At 43.8% G+C, this 17,514-nt stretch overlaps 1 pseudogene; it reads right to left on the bottom strand.

Annotated features, from left to right (window-relative positions):
* Window positions 1-12,818, bottom strand: part of LOC131767232 (toll-like receptor 12) — a 36,147-nt pseudogene extending 23,329 nt beyond the window's left edge.
* Between the last annotated feature and the right edge of the window lie 4,696 nt (window positions 12,819-17,514).

The following is a 17,514-nucleotide window of genomic DNA, read 5'->3' on the forward strand; positions in this document are numbered from 1 at the left end:
TTTTTCTCAGCATACTATGTACCTTTTGGAATTTTCATTATCATTTTTTTCTAGATGTTCAAGTATTAAAAATTTCTGGACTGTTAAAAAAAAATAAATAAATAAAATAAAATAAAGACTGTTACAAGAGATTGGGAAGGACACTACATAATGATCAAGGGATCAATCCAAGAAGAAGATATAACAATTATAAATGTTTATGCACCCAACATGGGAGCACCTCAATACATAAGGCAAATGCTAACAACCATGAAAGGGGAAATTGACAGTAACACAATAATAGTAGGTGACTTGGGCTTCCCTGGTGGCGCAGTGGTTGAGAGTCCACCTGCCGGTGCAGGGGACATGGGTTTGTGCCCCAGTCTGGGAAGATCCCACATGCCATGGAGCAGCTACGCCCGTGAGCCATGGCCACTGAGCCTGCGTATCCAGAACCTGTGCTCCACAATGGGAGAGGCCACAACAGTGAGAGGCCCACGTACCGAAAAAAAAAAAAAAAATAGTAGGGGACTTTAACACCTCACTTACACCAATGGACAGATCATCTAAACAGAAAATATATAAGGAAACACAAGCTTTAAATGACACAGTAAACCAGATAGATTTAACTGATATTTATAGAGCATTCCACCCAGAAGTGGCAGAATACACTTTCTTCTCAAGGGCACACAGAACATTCTCCAGGATAGATCACATCTTGGATCACAAATCAAGCCTCGGAAAATTTAAGAAAATTGAAATCGTATCAAGCGTCTTTTCTGACCACAACACTATGAGACTGGAAATCAAATACAGGAAAAAAAGCTGTAAAAATAATAAATACATGGAGGCTAAACAGTGCACTACTAAATAACCAAGAGATCACTGAAGAAATCAAAGAAGAAATTTTAAAACTACATAGAGGGCTTCCCTGGTGGTGCAGTGGTTGAGAGTCCGCCTGCCGATGCAGGGGACACGGGTTCGTGCCCCGGTCCGGGAAGATCCCGCATGCCGCGGAGTGGCTGGGCCCATGAGCCATGGCCGCTGAGCCTGCGCGTCCGGAGCCTGTGCTCCACAACGGGAGAGGCCACAACAGTGAGAGGCCCATATATCACAAAAACAAAAATAAAAATAAAAATAAAAAATAAATTTAAAAAAAGAAGAAAACTACATAGAAACAAATGACAATGAAAACACGACAACTCAAAACCTATGGGATGCAGCAAAAGCAGTTCTGAGAGGGAAGTTTATAGCAATTCAATCTCACCTCAAGAAACAAGAAAAACTCAAAAACAGTCTAACCCTACACCTAAAAAAACTAGAGAAAGAACAAAGAAAACCCAAAGTCAGTAGAAGGAAAGAAATCATAAAGATCAGAACAGAAATAAATGAAATAGAAATGAAGAAAACAGTAGCAAAGATCAATAAAACTAAAAGCTGTTCTTTAAGAAGATAAACAAATTGATAAACCCTTTGCCAGACTCATCCAAAAAAAAAGGGAGAGGACTCAAATCAATAAAATTAGAAATGAAAAATGAGAAATCACAACTGAAATCACAGAAATATAAAGGATTATAAGAGACTACTACAAACCACTATATGCCAATAAAATGGACAACCACAAAGAAATGGACACATTCTTGGAAATGTACAATTTTCCAAGACTGAACCAGGAAGAATTAGAAAATATAAACAGACCTATTACAGTAATGAAATTGAAACTGTAATTAAAAATCTTCCAACAAACAAAAGTTCAGGACCAGATGCCTTCACACGTGAATTCTGTCAAATATTTAGAGAAGGGGTAACACCCATCCTTCTCAAACTCTTCAAAAAATTGTAGAGGGAGGAACACTTCCAAATTCATTCTATGAAGCCACCATCACCCTGATACCAAAACCAGAAAAAGATATCACAAAAAAAGAAAATTATAGACCAATATCACTGATGAACATATGCAAAAATCCTGAACAAAATCCTAGCCAACAGAATCCAACAATATATTAAAAGGATCATACACCATGATCAAGTGAGATTTATCCCAGGGATGCAAGAATTCTTCAACATATGTAAATCAATCAATGTGATACACCATATTAACAAATTAAGGGGAAAAACCATATGATCATCTCAATAGATGCAGAAACAGCTTTTGACAAAATTCAACACCCATTTATGATAAAAAAAAACTCTCCAGAAAATGGGCATAGAGGGAACCTACCTCAACATAATAAAGGCCACATATGACAAACCCACAGCAAACATCATTCTCAATGGTGAAAAACTGAAACCATTTCCACTAAGATCAGGAACAAGACAAGGATGTCCACTCTTGCCATTCTTACTCAACATAGTTTTGGAAATCCTAGCCACAGCAATCAGAGAAGAAAAAGAAATAAAAGGAATACAAATTGGAAAAGAATTAAAACTGTCATTGTTTGCAGATGACATGATACTATACATAGAAAATCCTACAGATGCCACCAGAAAACTATTAGAACTAATCAATGAATTTGGTAAGGTTGCAGGACACAAAATTAATGCACAGGAATCTCTGGCATTCCTATACAGTTACAATGAAAAATCAGAAAGGGAAATTAAGGAAACAATCCCATTTACCATCACAACAAAAAGAATAAAATACCTAGTAATAAACCTACCTAAAGAGGCAAAAGAATTGTGCTCAGAAAACTATAAAACACTGACAAAAGAAATCAAAGATGACGTAAACAGAAGCAGAAATATACCATGTTCTTGGATTGGAAGAGTCAATATTGTGAAAATGACTATACCACCCAAAGCAATCTACAGATTCAGTGCAATCCCTATCAAATTACCAATGGCATTCTTCACAGAATTAGGACAAAAAAATTTTACAATTCGTATGGAAACACAAAAGACCCCGAATAGCCAAAGCAATCTTGAGAAAGAAAAACAGAGCTGGAGGAATAAGGCTCCCCAACGTCAAACTATACTACCAAGCTACAGTAATCAAGATAGTATGGTACTGGCACAAAAACAGAAATATAGATCAATGGAACAGGATAGAAAGCCCAGAGATAAACCCACACACATATGGGTACCTAATTTACAACAAAAGAGGCAAGAACATACAATGTATAAAAGACAACCTCTTCAATAAGTGGTGCTGGGGAAACTGTACAGCTACATGTAAAAGAATGAAATTAGAACACTCCCTAACACCATACACAAAAATAAAATCCAAATAGATTAAAGACCTAAATGTAAGACCAGACACTATAAAACTCATAGAGGAAAACATAGGAAAAACACTCTTTGACATAAACCACAAGATCTTTTTTGACCCACCTCCTAGAGTAATGAAAATAAAAACAAAAATAAACAAATGGGACCTAATGAAACTTAAAAGCTTTTGCATAGCAAAGGAAACCATAAGCAAGACGAAAAGACAACCCTCAGAATGGGAGAAAATATTTGCAAATGAAACAACGGACAAAGGATTAATCTCTAAAATATACAAATAGCTCATGGAGCTCAATATTGAAAAAATGAACAATCCAATTAAAAAGGGGTCAGAAGACCTAAATAGACATTTCACCAAAGAAGACATACAGATGGCCATGAGGCACATGAAAAGATGTTCAATATCACTAATTATTAGAGAAATGCAAGTCAAAACTACAATGAGGTATCACTTCACACTAGTCAGAATGGCCATCTAGAAAAAATCTAGAAACAATAAATGCTGGAAAGGGTGTGGTGAAAAGGGAACCCTCCTACACTGTTGGTGGGAATGTAAATTGATACAACCACTATGGAAAACAGTATGGAGTTTCCTTAAAAAACTAAAAAATGACCCAGCAATCCCACTACTGGGCATATACCCTGAGAAAACCATAATTCAATAAGAGACATGTACCACAATGTTCACTGCAGCACTATTTACAATAACCAGGACATGGAAGCAACCTAAGTGTCCATCAACAGAGGAATGGTTAAAGAAGACGTGGCACATATATACAATGGAATATTACTCAGCCATAAAAAGAAATGAAATTGAGTTATTTGCAGTTAGGTGGATGGATCTAGAGTATGTCACACAGAGTGAAGTAAGTCAGAAAGAGAAAAATACCATATGCATGTATATGGAATCTAAAAAAAAATGGTACTGATGAACTTGGTGGCAGGGCAGGAATAAAGACGTAGACATAGAGAATGGACTTGAGGACACGTGGGTGGGGGGAGGGGGAAGCTGGGGCAAAGTAAGAGTAGCATCAACATATATACACTACCAAATGTAAAATAGATAGCTAGAGGGAAGCAGCAGCATAGCACAGGGAGATCAGGTCGGTGGTTTGCGATGACCTAGAGGGGTGGGATAGGGAGGGTGGGAGGGAGGCTCAAGAGGGAGGGGACATGGGGATGTATGTATGCATATGGCTGATTCATTTTGTTGTGTGACAGAGGCTAGTGCAGTATTGTGAAGCAGTTATACTCCGATAAAGATCTATTTTTTAAAATGACTATTATATATCCTAGTGACGATGTCAAATGATATAAAGTGCTAGGCGTAGAAGGCACTCGATTTATGTGTGTAAGTATGACACGGTTAAACCTGGTTCTGTCTCTTGCTGGCTGTGTGGTCTTGGCAAGTCACCCAGAGTTTCTGGAATGTAGACCTAATCAGACCTACTTCTAGGGTGTGGTATTGGGTTGGCCGAAATGTTCGTCTGAGTTTTTCCATAAGATATTATGGGAAAGCCCGAACGAACTTTTTGGCCAAACCAATATTTTTAAAACACGTCTGCAATTTTTTGACACTCCTCCTAACCAAAGGTGGAGTCTCATTCCTCTCCCTTTGCACTTGGGCAGACCTTAGTACCCAGTTGCTAACAGGTAGAGTGCAGAAGTACTGGAATCTGACTCCCAAGGTGAAGTTAGCAAAGTTTCTGCTTGACTCTGAGGACACTCACCCTTGGAACCCAGACACGATGTTGTGAAAACTCCCAGGCCACAAGGCGAGGTCACAGAGAGGTTCGAACGCATAGTCTCCACTGAGGTCCCAGCATCCACTGCCAGAGACGTGAGTGACAGAGCCTACAGAGGATCCCAGGTGACGCAGCTGATGCCAAGTGGAGCAGAGAGAGGTGGGCCTGCCGAGCCCTGCTCAAACTGCACATCTGTGAACAAAACCAGTGTTGCTATTTGGGGTTGGTATGTTTTGCAGCGGTAGATAGTTACAACACTAGGAAATCGTGCAAGCATTGTTTATGCTGGAAAGCCGTCTACAGAAGTGGATCATTAGTCAGCAGACATCCCAAGCTACTACGCATCTCATGACTCCAGTGACAAGTCCTTCTGAGGTGAGTATCATCTCAGGCCAGGCTCTGACTCCTTCCAGCAGCAGCTAGCCCCACACGTGACATCTTGCAGCATAATCTGGTCCCTGGCCTCCTCTCCAGCCCCATCCTCCACCAGGTGCCTCTTTTGCTACCACCCCATGGAACTCCTTCAATGTACTATCTCCAACCACGCCTCTGTGCTCTTTCTCATACTGTTCCTCTGTATGAACTACCATTTTCTCTCTGGATCCCAGGAACCTTGACTCCCAGATGCCTCCTTCCCTCTTTAAGGGGCTTACTTCACCCGATCTTATCCAAGGCAGGATCCAAAACCTTCCTGTGGGGAAGAGCTTCTTCCCACTTCCCTGTTGAGATGTGGAGGTCACTTCCAAGAAATATGTAGGACCCACTCCCTTGGGCAATGAAGTCCCAGAAGATGGAAAAGTGAGGTGGAAGGATGCCTCTACCGGCTGCTGGAACCCAGCTGCCGATGGAGGGGAAGAGAGGCGAGGGTCTGTGTGCATTTGTGCAAGTGGTTTTGAGCGATCAGAATACCTCCAGATCCCTGCAAAGCATCCCCGCCAAGTTCTACTGGTTCCCAGGACACACCTCACTTATGTTCAGGAATGAATATTCCCATGGCAGCCCTGCAATCTTGCTGACTTCGGCCCTTGCCACACTCCTCTGCTGAGCTGACCTATCCTTCCGATCCAGATTTACACAGCTGCTCCTGCCAGACCCAGCTGTTGTCTGTGATGCCTACAGCCACGCTGCCGGGGGCCTGAGGAAGGCCACTGCCCCCTGCTTGATTGCTGGGCACAGCATGCACAGCAGGCTGTCATTCGCTGGGTGAATAAATGAAAGCAGTTGGGCTTTTGTCTACTTCTTATGTTTTGATTGGGTGCCTGGACCTTCCTGTGACCCCTCAAACCCAGCAGTCCTCTGAGCTCCCTAGATAATATGTAATGGTGGGAAGCGGAACAGGGGAGAATGGTCTCTCCCCTTTGTGTTATAAGCATAACCTAGACACCCAAGGGCCTCACCAGCTTGCAAGGACGAAGGAGGACACAATGTCATCTGGACACACGTTTTGCTAGCTCAGTACTGCGCCATCCCTAACCTGGACGACTGCCAAGCTCAGAATCATCACAAGATTGCTTTGCCCTTGGCATCCCTGAGAGTCCCAGCATTGTCTCAGGCATGCTTCTGCATCGGTCAAGGCCGCCACTCAGGCTGCCTCCTCTGCTCTGCTCTACCCTGGACATCACTTGGGCAGATGGTCACCTTGCAGGGCCTGCTTCTGACCCCCCTTTAATGATCTGCTGGACTGCTGGTCCATGCCTGGGCCTCTCACACTGAGCCTTGCCTTTTCACTCTTAAAAGGAGAGAGACACTGATCCCCTTGCATGGTGCCCTGCTCCCTTAGAGGGGAAATCACAGCAGGACTTCTGGAGTCCTGAGGTGGCCCATTAGAGAGGCTGTTGTTTTGTTTCCAACACCTCCTCTGCCCCAGGAACACCTTCCCCTAGGTTTACTGAGGAGATGGAGCCAGGGGGGCAGGGGCTGTGGGACTCTACCCCCGCCCCATATCCCCCAGTATAACCAGTTCACCGTTCATCCTCACCACCTTCTGCTCGTCTCAGAAGAAATGTTCTTTCCGCTCAAGTCTCGTCTCTGCATCTTTACTCTCAGCCCCAGCCCCTCCTGTCTGCTCTGACAGCTGCCTCTTACCTAATATAGGCTGCTAACTCCTCTTTCCCACAGCTTCAAACTCTCCTCTACTATTGAAAATATTTTCTGCTTGTAAATATTATCAAAGTTCTCCCAACTTAAAAACAAACAAACAAACAAACAGTTCTTTGTTTTAGATTTAGCTACACTCATCCCTTGATATCCGAAGGGGATTAGTTTCAGAACCCTCCCACAACCCACAGATACCAAACTGCGGGGATGCTCAAGTTCTTTACGTAAAATGGTGTGATTCAGTTTTTCCTCTGTATCTGCAGATGCAGAACTAGGGCATACGAAGGGCTGGATGTGTTTCTGCCTCTCTTTTCTTTCCTTCTCCTCCAAGTTATTCAAAAGGGTTGTCTTATACTTCTAACTCCATAACCTCACTTCTCATCCTCAACCCTGCCCTTCTGGGACCATACAACGTTCTCAAATGCCAAATCCAGTGTGTATCTTCTGTCCTCATCTTACTGGCCTTCCCTACTGCGTTTAACTATTTAGTACCATTTGAGACCTCCATTTCCTCCCTCAAGGGCAGGGTACCTGAAGCAGAGACTCAGTTTGCCCCAGTGAGCTCCTTTCCTTCTTTCCTTTATTTTTTTAACATCCCCCAGAGTTGTAACAGAGAGCAAGCCTGCCCCGCTGGACTCTCCATTCCCCTGCAGCCCCCTCACCCCACCCACAGCTAGGGGTTGCATTATGAGTTCTTGTCACCAGGATGTGAGCAGAAGTGATGCAACAACTTCTTGGTCTTACCCTTGGCTCTGTGGACCCAGAAATGGGAGCCTCATTTTAAAGATAGTAGCAGCCACCTACCAACCTCGGTCCCAGATGACTCCTTGGGATAGATCTGGTCCTACCACCCATGGACTACTCAGATCTGGGCTTTTCATGTAAGTAAAAGTAAACTTACATCTCATTTAAGCTGTTGTATTTTGGAAGTTTTTGTTATAGCAGCTTAGCCTGTACTCGAAGTAATATAGTATTGACTCAAGAGCAGGCAATCCACGGACCTCCTAAAACCTACCTCACCACCAATCTAATTTAAGTCTCTCTTATAGCACCCTGTCCTTCTCCTTCAAAGCACTTATCACGACTTGTGGTTAAATCATTGTTTGTGTAATGTGGGGGTCATTATTGACTGCCTTTCCAGCAACTATCTCCCTTCCCTTCTTTTTATCTCACAGAATCCTGATTTTATTCAAGTATTCACACTTCCCTCATTCAGATTCATGCTGCATGAAAAGATGAGCTTAGACCAATTAGATTCTCTCTCTTAGCTTTTGAACTAAGAAACAAATCATGAGCCACTTATTAAAAGGATCTAAGATGGAAAGTTCACAGTGTAGAGGGAGCCAGTGAGGCTACCATGTGCCAAAACTCAGAATGAGAGATGCCAACAGATAGGAACGAAGCAGGTATGTGAGGTGCAGGCAGATTGCACCGGTGAGGACCTCTTCTTCCTGCTGAGGACACACAGCCACTTGGATCCAGGATTATCTTCCCATTCCAGTCTCTGCTCTTGGCTTTCCATAGACAGCAACTACAATTATCCCTAAAATACATTGTCTTTCCCAGGGCTAGCAAGAGTGTACACCTCTTTCTCATATTCAGGCAGGCCTGGATAAAAGAGTAACTTTGATTAAACTTATTCAACAAATTTAAAAAATTTATTTCATTGAAGTATAGTTGATTTATAACCTTGTGTTAGTTTCTGGTATACAGCAAAGTGATTCACCTATACATATATATAATAGTTTGCATCTGCTAATCCCAAACTCCCAATCCATCCCTCCCCGACTCCACTTTCCCCTTGGCAACCACAAGTCTGCTCTCTATTCAACAAATATTTTTGAATACCTACTATGTCCTAGGCACTGTTGTAGGCACTGGGGTACTAGGGAGAATAAAGTATCTCCCTAAAGACAGCCTAAAGCATCTCTCTGAGAAACAAAATCAGCTATGTCACTCCTCTACCTGCATATAATTCTTCAGTGGCTCCTAATTGACCTCAGAATAAAGCCCTAAATTCTTATTATGGTTTCAAAGGCAACCTTGCATGAGCCAGCCTCTATCTACTTTTTGAAGCTCAATTATCAGTTCCTTCACTCCTCCCTTCACTTTCAGCCATATCAGATCACTTTCAGGTCTCTAAGTGTGCTGCTTGTCTCATGCCTGCAGGCCTCTGTGCACGCTCTTCCATCCACCTGGATGTGGTGAGCAAAGGTAAAAGGCAAGGATGATGATGAGAACACTACCGCTTATAAAACTTTTGTATATACTTTACATATGTAATTCTCAATCTCCATAACAATGTCACCAAGGTAGGTTCTATTTCCCTATTTTACAGATGAGGAAACCCAGGCTACAGAAGTTTAGTAACTTGCTTCATATCACACAGTTAAGACACGGCAGAGCCAAAATTTGAATCCAGCCCTATTTGACTTCAAAGGACAGGCTGCCTAGGCCTGCTGTCTCTGCCATTCTTTAGAACTCATATTCTGGAGGCAGACAGACTTGGGTTTAAAGTTGGGGCTCCACCACCTCCTAAGTGGAAGCCAAGCCTTCAATCTTACTGATCAAGTCATTCCATCACTGAGCCTCAGTTTCCTCATCTGTAAAATAAGGTCAGCAACAGAACCTACTTCAGAAGGTTATTGTGAGGTTAAAATGACAGAATGCATATAAAATGCTTGGCATAGTACATGGCATTCACTGAAGCTGGAGACTGTTGTTCTGTTCTCATCACTGTTTCCTTCTTCACTTAGGCAAATAGCTCTCTGTCCCGTGCCCTGTCCAGGTCAGAGCTCTGTGTCTTATCACGGACACAACCTAAGAGCTGTGTCCCGCAAGGCCTCCTTGGCCAGGCCTGCACGGGTCTGTGGATGTGAGCTCGGGAAAGCAGAGGAATGGCCTGTAATTGATCCCAGTTAGAGATCGGCAGGCCCTGTCTTCAGGCTGGGGCCTCAGGAAGCAGGGTGCTGCCTGATTTATGTGCCTGCTGCATGGAGGATGACCTGGTGCCCCCTCTACGTGTTCCGGCATCAGACAAGGCCATAAAACGGAATTGGCGCTGCACGTTTGTTGCTATCAGGGCCGACTTGTACAGTTGCACCCAGCTTAGTCAACCCCCTGCAGGACCCTCCCCAGGAAACGTTGGTGTGTGCGGCCACCCTGTGAGGTCAGGCCACCAGGAGTTCAGGGACTGTGTACAAAAGGAAAATCACGATCTCATACGGCTTCAGTGACCAGCTACTTGTGAATGCCGCCCCCGTCCTCATCCTGACCCTATAGCTCCTCCAGCCTCAGACTCAGCTATCCGATGGCCTGCTGGATGCCCCTTCCCACGTGTCCCACAGGCCCCCATCTGAATGCATCACATTCACCTCTCTGCTGCTCTTCTCCAGCCATGTGGGCACCACACCTAGGCTGAGGAAGCTCCTTCCTCCGTGGCCTGGTACAGTGGCTTTGTACACCTCCTTTACACTTCTGACCACCCTGTTTTGTACTAAGGACCACTTGCTGCAGGTTTTACCCTTATCTGTATCTCCATTTGTCTCCTTTAATAGACTGTGAACTCCCAGAGACAAAAGACTAGATCTGATTCGTCTTTGCACCTCCACAGCATAGAGCAGAGCCTGGCACGGAGGATATGCCCTAAACCTTTGATGAATGAATGAGTTGAATGAATGGATGGATGGATGAATAAATGAATGAACATAGATGAGAATCTTCCAAGGTAGTTTCTAAATAAAGATCAGGGCTTCTTAAGAGGGACCACTGAAGTTCTACTGGGAATAGTGGAATTAGATATTAGCATCTGAGAGTTAGATTTACCTTATTAATTGCACACTCTGAGCTCTTCTGTGTACAGATGACTGAGACCCAGAGAGGTTAAATAACTTTCTGGAGTTGAACAGTGATTTAGTAGCAGAGCCCTGGACTAGCCCCCAAATCTCCTAACTTTATAATCCGCAGCCTTTTCTTCTCTTTCTACATGCTCAGCTTGAGAGAGCTCTTCACAGACTCCTAAACTTGGCTTCCCAAAATAGACTATAGAAGGCAGAGGATATGCTAGAATATCTATACCAGGTTTTATTAACAACAATGTGACCCACAGAAGAAAAACTGAGATGAGCCTCTCAGAAATTTCTAGTTCTAAGAGCAAGTATAAGACTATATGACTATGTGGCCCCTATCCTCTCTAAGCCTCAGTTTTCTCATCTGCAAAATGGGAGAAATGACGGCACCTGCCCTGACGTAAATGCATGTTTTTCACTTTAGGCTCTTGTGATAAGTTGTATTACTATTTCCAGTTATTTGCTGGACTCTCAGTAAGAGGATTATCTGTGTCTGCCCATTGCAATGAGACTCGCAATGCCTCTCTGGGAGGGGTGTGGGGGGAGGATACCTCACTGTCCCCTTGGTGTCAGCCTGGGCCATTGGCTTCCTTTGGCCAATGGAACATGAGTAGAAGTGATGCATGCCACATCCCAGCAGAAGCTTTAAGAGACATTGCAAGGTTCAACTGTAGCATTTTTTCCTTCTGTCTCTAGACTACTATAGGAGCTGCTCCTTCAGGCTGAGACACAGAATGTGAAGACACATAGAACAGAACTTCATCTGCCCTGCAGCTGTCATGTAACACGAGAAATCAACCTTTGCTCTTGTCGGACATTGAGATTATGCGGTGGTTTCTGCTACATCGCCCAGCCAATGCCAACTAATAATCTTTTGCTTATAATATAGACAGATTCATTGGGACATCTTTTTTTAATTAACTAATTTATTTATTTTTTATTGAAGTATAACTGATTTACAATGTTGTGTTAGTTTCAGGTATACAGCACAGTGATTCAGATATAGATATATGTGTGTGTGTGTGTCTATTATTTTTCAGATTCTTTTCCCAAACAGGTTACTACAAAATGTTGAGTATAGTTCCTTGTGCTATGCAGTAGGTCCTTGTTGTTTATCTATTTTATATATAGTAATGTGTCTATGTTACTCCCAAATTCCTAATTTATGCCTCCCTTCCCCTTTGGTAACCATAAGTTTGTTTTCTGTGTCTGTGAGTCTGTTTCTGTTTTGTAAATAAGTTCATTTGTATCACTTCTTTTTAGATTCCACATATTAGCTATATCATATGATATTTATCTTTCTCTTTCTGACTTACTTCATTTAGTCTGATAATCTCTAGGTCCATCCATGTTGCTGCAAATGGCATTATTTTATTCTTTTTATGGCTGAGTAGTATTCCATTATATTCCATTATATATATATATACATATACCTCATATCTTCTTTATCCGTCCATCTGTTGATAGACATTTAGGTTGTTCCCGTGTCTTGGCTATTGTAAATAGTGTCACTGGGGACATCTTCAAAGGGAGGATGTGGTAAAGATAACTGCAAAATGAATCAAATCCCAGGTAGTCCTAGGGCTAAGTATTAATTAGTGATCAGGGTAAGTTGCCATAATAAAGAGACTCCAAAATACAAGTCTTGAATCAGATACACGTTGACACTGACCTCTCTCATAAAACAGTGCAGAGGTTAGTGGCTGACCCAGGGTCGTTAGGCAGTTCTGCTCCATGAACTTGCCCAGAGGTCCAGGTTCCTTCCAACTCACTGCTCCTGCTATGTTTATTGTGTTATTCTCATCTGCCCCATGACCACATTCCAGCCTGCAGGAAGGAGGAAAGAGAGAGCAAGGATGATCTGTATTCATTTATAGGATGTACTGCTCACAGCCTGTTGATCAGATCTTACTTACCTGGCCATAGCCAGTATAAGGAGGCTGCGAAAGTAGTTTCTAACCACGTGGCCTTATGCTCTGATGAAATGCAAGTGGGGCTTCCTATTAGGAAAGGGAAGAAGGGGATAGTTCGGTGGTATTCTGGAGCTGGCTCACAGAGGCTCACGAGAGCCAGTTACATGTATTTTTCCCCCAATTCCGTATTCATTGACATGATTTGAAACCAGCCTTAGTGGGAGTACTGACACCTCAGAAACTGGCAAACACTACAAATCTGTATACACCCCCCCACCCCCACCCTGCCATCCCAGTCTGCCAGAAGAGCCCGTTATTAAACATTTGCCAGCACTGAGAGTAACGGATACCGGGAGGCAATCAGCAGACTGCCACAGTCGGGTCACGGTTTCTTGGTGTCTCTGCTGCCTTTTCCTCTCACTCCTCAGCATTTTCCTCACCTTCAGCTCTATAAGAAGTCCTCCTTGGTTCAAATTCATGAGGGCAGCTCACGTGTTCTTGCCCCTTCCTTACTCTAGGTTGCCTGCCCTGGGGCCAGGTGCCCACACTTGGGTTACTGAGCTCTGCCCAGGGGTAGAGGAGCTGGATGGGGGTCAGACACAGAGCTGCCTTCAGAGGTACCAGAGGCAGACACCGCGTGCAGCTGAGTGAAAGCCTTTCTCCACCCCTACAACTGAGTTTAGCCTGTAGGAGTCTCCCCTTATGCCGTTTTTCTAATATTCCTTTTTTTAAAAGTATTTTTATTGTGGTAAAATACACATAACATAAAATGTATCACCTTAACCATTTTTAAGTGTACCTTGCAATGGTATTAAGTACATTCCTAATGCTGTGCCACCATCACCACCATCTATGTCTACATCTCTGATGCTCCTGTACCTCTTGTGATGAGATGACCCAGTTTGGTGAAAGGTACACTCACTGGGGGACCAGAGGTCCCTGGCTGAAGCTGTGCGCTGTATGACAAGGGCATCATTTTGTGCGATAGACATCAGTGGTTTACGGGAGACCCAAGGTTCACACCTAAGGACCTAGGAAATGTGGCTGATGAACAAGGGCAAGACAATCCAGAAGAAGAGAAAGAACATAGGCTTCAGAGTCTGACAGAACCCAGAACCCAGCCCTGTCCCTTCTCAGCTGAGTGACCTTGACCTGACGCCAAGTTCACCTAATGCCACATTCTTCATTCACACTGTGCCTTCTGTGCCCAAACAGTTCCCTCTTTTGGTTGAGGCCTGAAATCCTTCAGAGGCCTCCCAGATAAAAGTGGTTCTCTGTGTGATTCTCTCCCACAGCACCCTAATCTTTCTTTTTACAGCACTTGTGAGGCTTTTATTATATGTTTATCCACTTCTCTCCTAATTTTTCATCTGTCTCTGCACTAACCTGGACACTCCATGTTAGTTTTGTTCAGCACTGAGCCCAGGCCTGGCATAAAGCTACCATTCAATAAACATGTGTTCAATGAATGGATAAATGAGTAAAAGAATGAGTTATATTAGTTAATGTCTCTAAACTTCACTATGAACAAGGAGGGTATTTAGAATGTCTAACGAGTAAGGTGGGGGGCAGGAACATACAAGAAAGCATGCCAAACAACAAAGTCCTGCTGTATAGCACAGGGAACTATATTCAGTATCCTGTGATAAACCATAATGGAAAATAATATGAAAAAGTATATATGTGTATATATATATATATATATATATATATATATATATATCTGAATCACTTTGCTGTATGGAAGAAATTAACACAACATTGTAAATCAACTATACTTCAATAAAATAAAATTTTTAAAAATAAAATAAAAATACAGATATATTTTGAAACAGAAAAAAAAAAAAAAGAAAGCATGCTAAGTGTTTAAGCCAAAGTTCTAGAGCAGTGAGTATGTCAGAGGTCCCTGCTGTATCAAGTATTAACCTTTCAGTTGCTGGATGGTATAGACATCTGGGGGATCCCAGGGGAGAAAGTAGGGTGATGGGAAGCTGGAGGGGCACTTAGAGGACTTGGAGCAGCAATCGATAAAAACATTTCACTAAATTAGCAAGCATTTGAGGCGGCACTGGTACAAACCAGCTAAATGTTAACCCTATCTGTGAAATGGAAGAACTGATACCCAGCTGATCAAAGGGGCGCCGGGAGAGGCAACATCCATCAGCTCTGTGACGTGCTAGGAGAGGCAGGCCTGAGGCAAAGAGAACACCAGAAGCTTGGGAAACACTAGGACAGAAACGGCTGCCTTCACCTTCCTGCTCCCCACCCCAACCTCCAGCCCCAAGAGACAGACAAATCCTAATAACCAACGCCAAGTGTTGGGGGGAATCCAGTTCCATCTGCAAATGGTGCCAGTGTCTGAGGAATAGCAAATACGAAAGAACAGAACAGGACTAGGTGGCAGGAGAGACTGTGGCTCTCCAGGAGTTTCCTCCTTAACTAAGGAAAGTTAGAAATCAGGGTCCCTCCATGAAAGGCTTGGCCAGGCCCCCACTAGTGTTCTGGACCCTAGGCCTTTTCCTCCTCTCTGTGCTTCTAAAGTTCTCTGACCCAAAAGCTCATTCAAAGTAGAGGCAGAGGCTCCAGAGCTGAGCTAGGTCGTCTTTGGTCTCATCCAGGCCAGGACCCTTGAACTTGCTTCTCTCTTTTGAGCAGCCCTTGGGAGAAGGACTTCTTGAGCATGGGAGACCAGCTGCTGGGGATAGGGCCTGCCTTCCAGGTGAAAACAAGAGATGCCCTACATCTGACCTCAACATAAAGAGGAATTTTCAGGATAGAGGTTGTGTTGTAGAATCCAAAGCTGAGGGCTGCGGTTAAGGATGCAATCAGGAACTTCGGCGCCCTGAGAAATCCAAGCATTGGCTTTGCTTTTCTTTCCAACGGCAGACTGACTGCCCCTTTTTCCTGGTATGCACGGTGAAAAATGCCCACCGCCAACAGCTCCTTCGTTTACAGCACCTTCATTCGTGAGAGCAGCCCGCTTCAGGCAAGGCAGCACGGCTTCGGTTGCCATTCCAGGGTTCTGGAGACGGGATGTGATTGGCTCAGTTTGGGTCAGGTGCCTGTCCTGACCAATCATTGGTGGCTTGGGTGAGGGGCGGAATCACAGGTATGTTTGGCCGTTCTCCCCGCCCTGTGGACACAGAAGGGTCGGGGCCATTGCTAGAACCAGGATACTGGGCAGAGAGTAGACAGAAGGTACCCTCTACATATGATTTATCCAATGTCGCTTAGCTAGAAAACGGCACACTGGGTTCAAAGACTCCTGTGTCCCTTCCATTCTGCTCCATTTTAGGGTTATGAAATGAAGGTCATTGTGCCCCAGGGTGGGGGAACACCAGAGGTGAAGCCCAGAGCCTCAGACTCCAATAAGGGTCCAGAGAGCTGAAGTCAGTGAGTAGAACAGTGCTTCCCAATCCTGGATTCCCTTCTAGACTATAAACTGGGGAGGATTGTGTGTGTGTAGCATAGGTCCTGGCAGGTAGGAGTCCTTGGTACTTATTTACGGAAAGAAGGAAGGAAGGAAGGGAGGGAGGGAGGAAGGGACTGTGCTTCTATATCACTTCTAGAGCTTGGTGCAAAGAAAGATAACAATCATAAGTAATATGTATTGAGCACTTAGTATTCTAAGACTTTGTATTAAATCATTAATCTTCACATCCAATCAAGTAGCTGAATATTATTATTCTCTTTTATTCTACTCCCTTTTATAGGTAAGATACTGAAGCTCAGAAAGGTGAGGACGTTCACCCATGTTCACTGGGTTAGTGGCAGAACCATTGCAAATCTAAGCAGGCAGGCAGGCTCCAGAGCCTCCATGCTCAACCACAGCACCACACAGCCTCTCAAGGTGTCAGCATCCCACCCAGACTTAGAGAATCAGAATCTCTGGGGGTGGGACCTGGGGATCTGTATTTGAACAGGTTTTACAGCTGATTCTGATGCACAGCCAGAATTAGACCTAAAACTGTAAATCTAAAAATTAGCAGTAAGCCTGGGGCCATGTGACTGAAACAAATAAGGCTACTGCCAGGCTTTTAAAGTTTATCTGATCCTATGGCCATGAGGCTTGCCAAATAATGTTGACTGATAGTATCCCCTTTGTGAGGAGGGAACCCAAACCCAGATCAATTACAAAGAACCCTCCAGGGATCTGAGAGCAGAAAGAAAGCCCAGGGGACTGACTATGAGACATTTTCCAAAGGGGGTCCAGCCACAAGCCACCATCCTCGGGAGAGCTGGGATTGACTGTGTACCTGCCTAGTTCCTGGACTTTGATCTCCCATCTGACCTCCTTCTCACCCCTGCTCTGATCTGACAACTCCTGCTGGGTTGACCCCATCTCTGACCCTAGCCTGCCCCAGTTTTCAGCCTCACTGCTCCAGGCTGTGAGCTCACATGACGACAGCTCAAGGCAGGACAATATTCATATCAGCCATAAATAATGGGAGCCAGCTACCATCTCTTCTAATAATGTAGTGACAAATGGAATATTCGTGTCAAAAGAACTGTGACTTTCAGAGTGGAATTCAGGTATCTCAAACCAACTCTGCAACTGTCACTGAGCATGAGATGTAGAAAAAATAAGAAATAAACAGCCCTTGGTACTAACTGGCACAATGTTTTTTCATTCATTAAACAAATGGTTATTGAAAGCCAATTCCATGATGGTTTCTGTGTTAACACTGGGGGCAAAAAGGATGAGCA

The sequence above is a fragment of the Kogia breviceps genome, chromosome 1 (genome assembly GCF_026419965.1).
Source record: "Kogia breviceps isolate mKogBre1 chromosome 1, mKogBre1 haplotype 1, whole genome shotgun sequence".
Taxonomy (NCBI): domain Eukaryota; kingdom Metazoa; phylum Chordata; class Mammalia; order Artiodactyla; family Physeteridae; genus Kogia; species Kogia breviceps.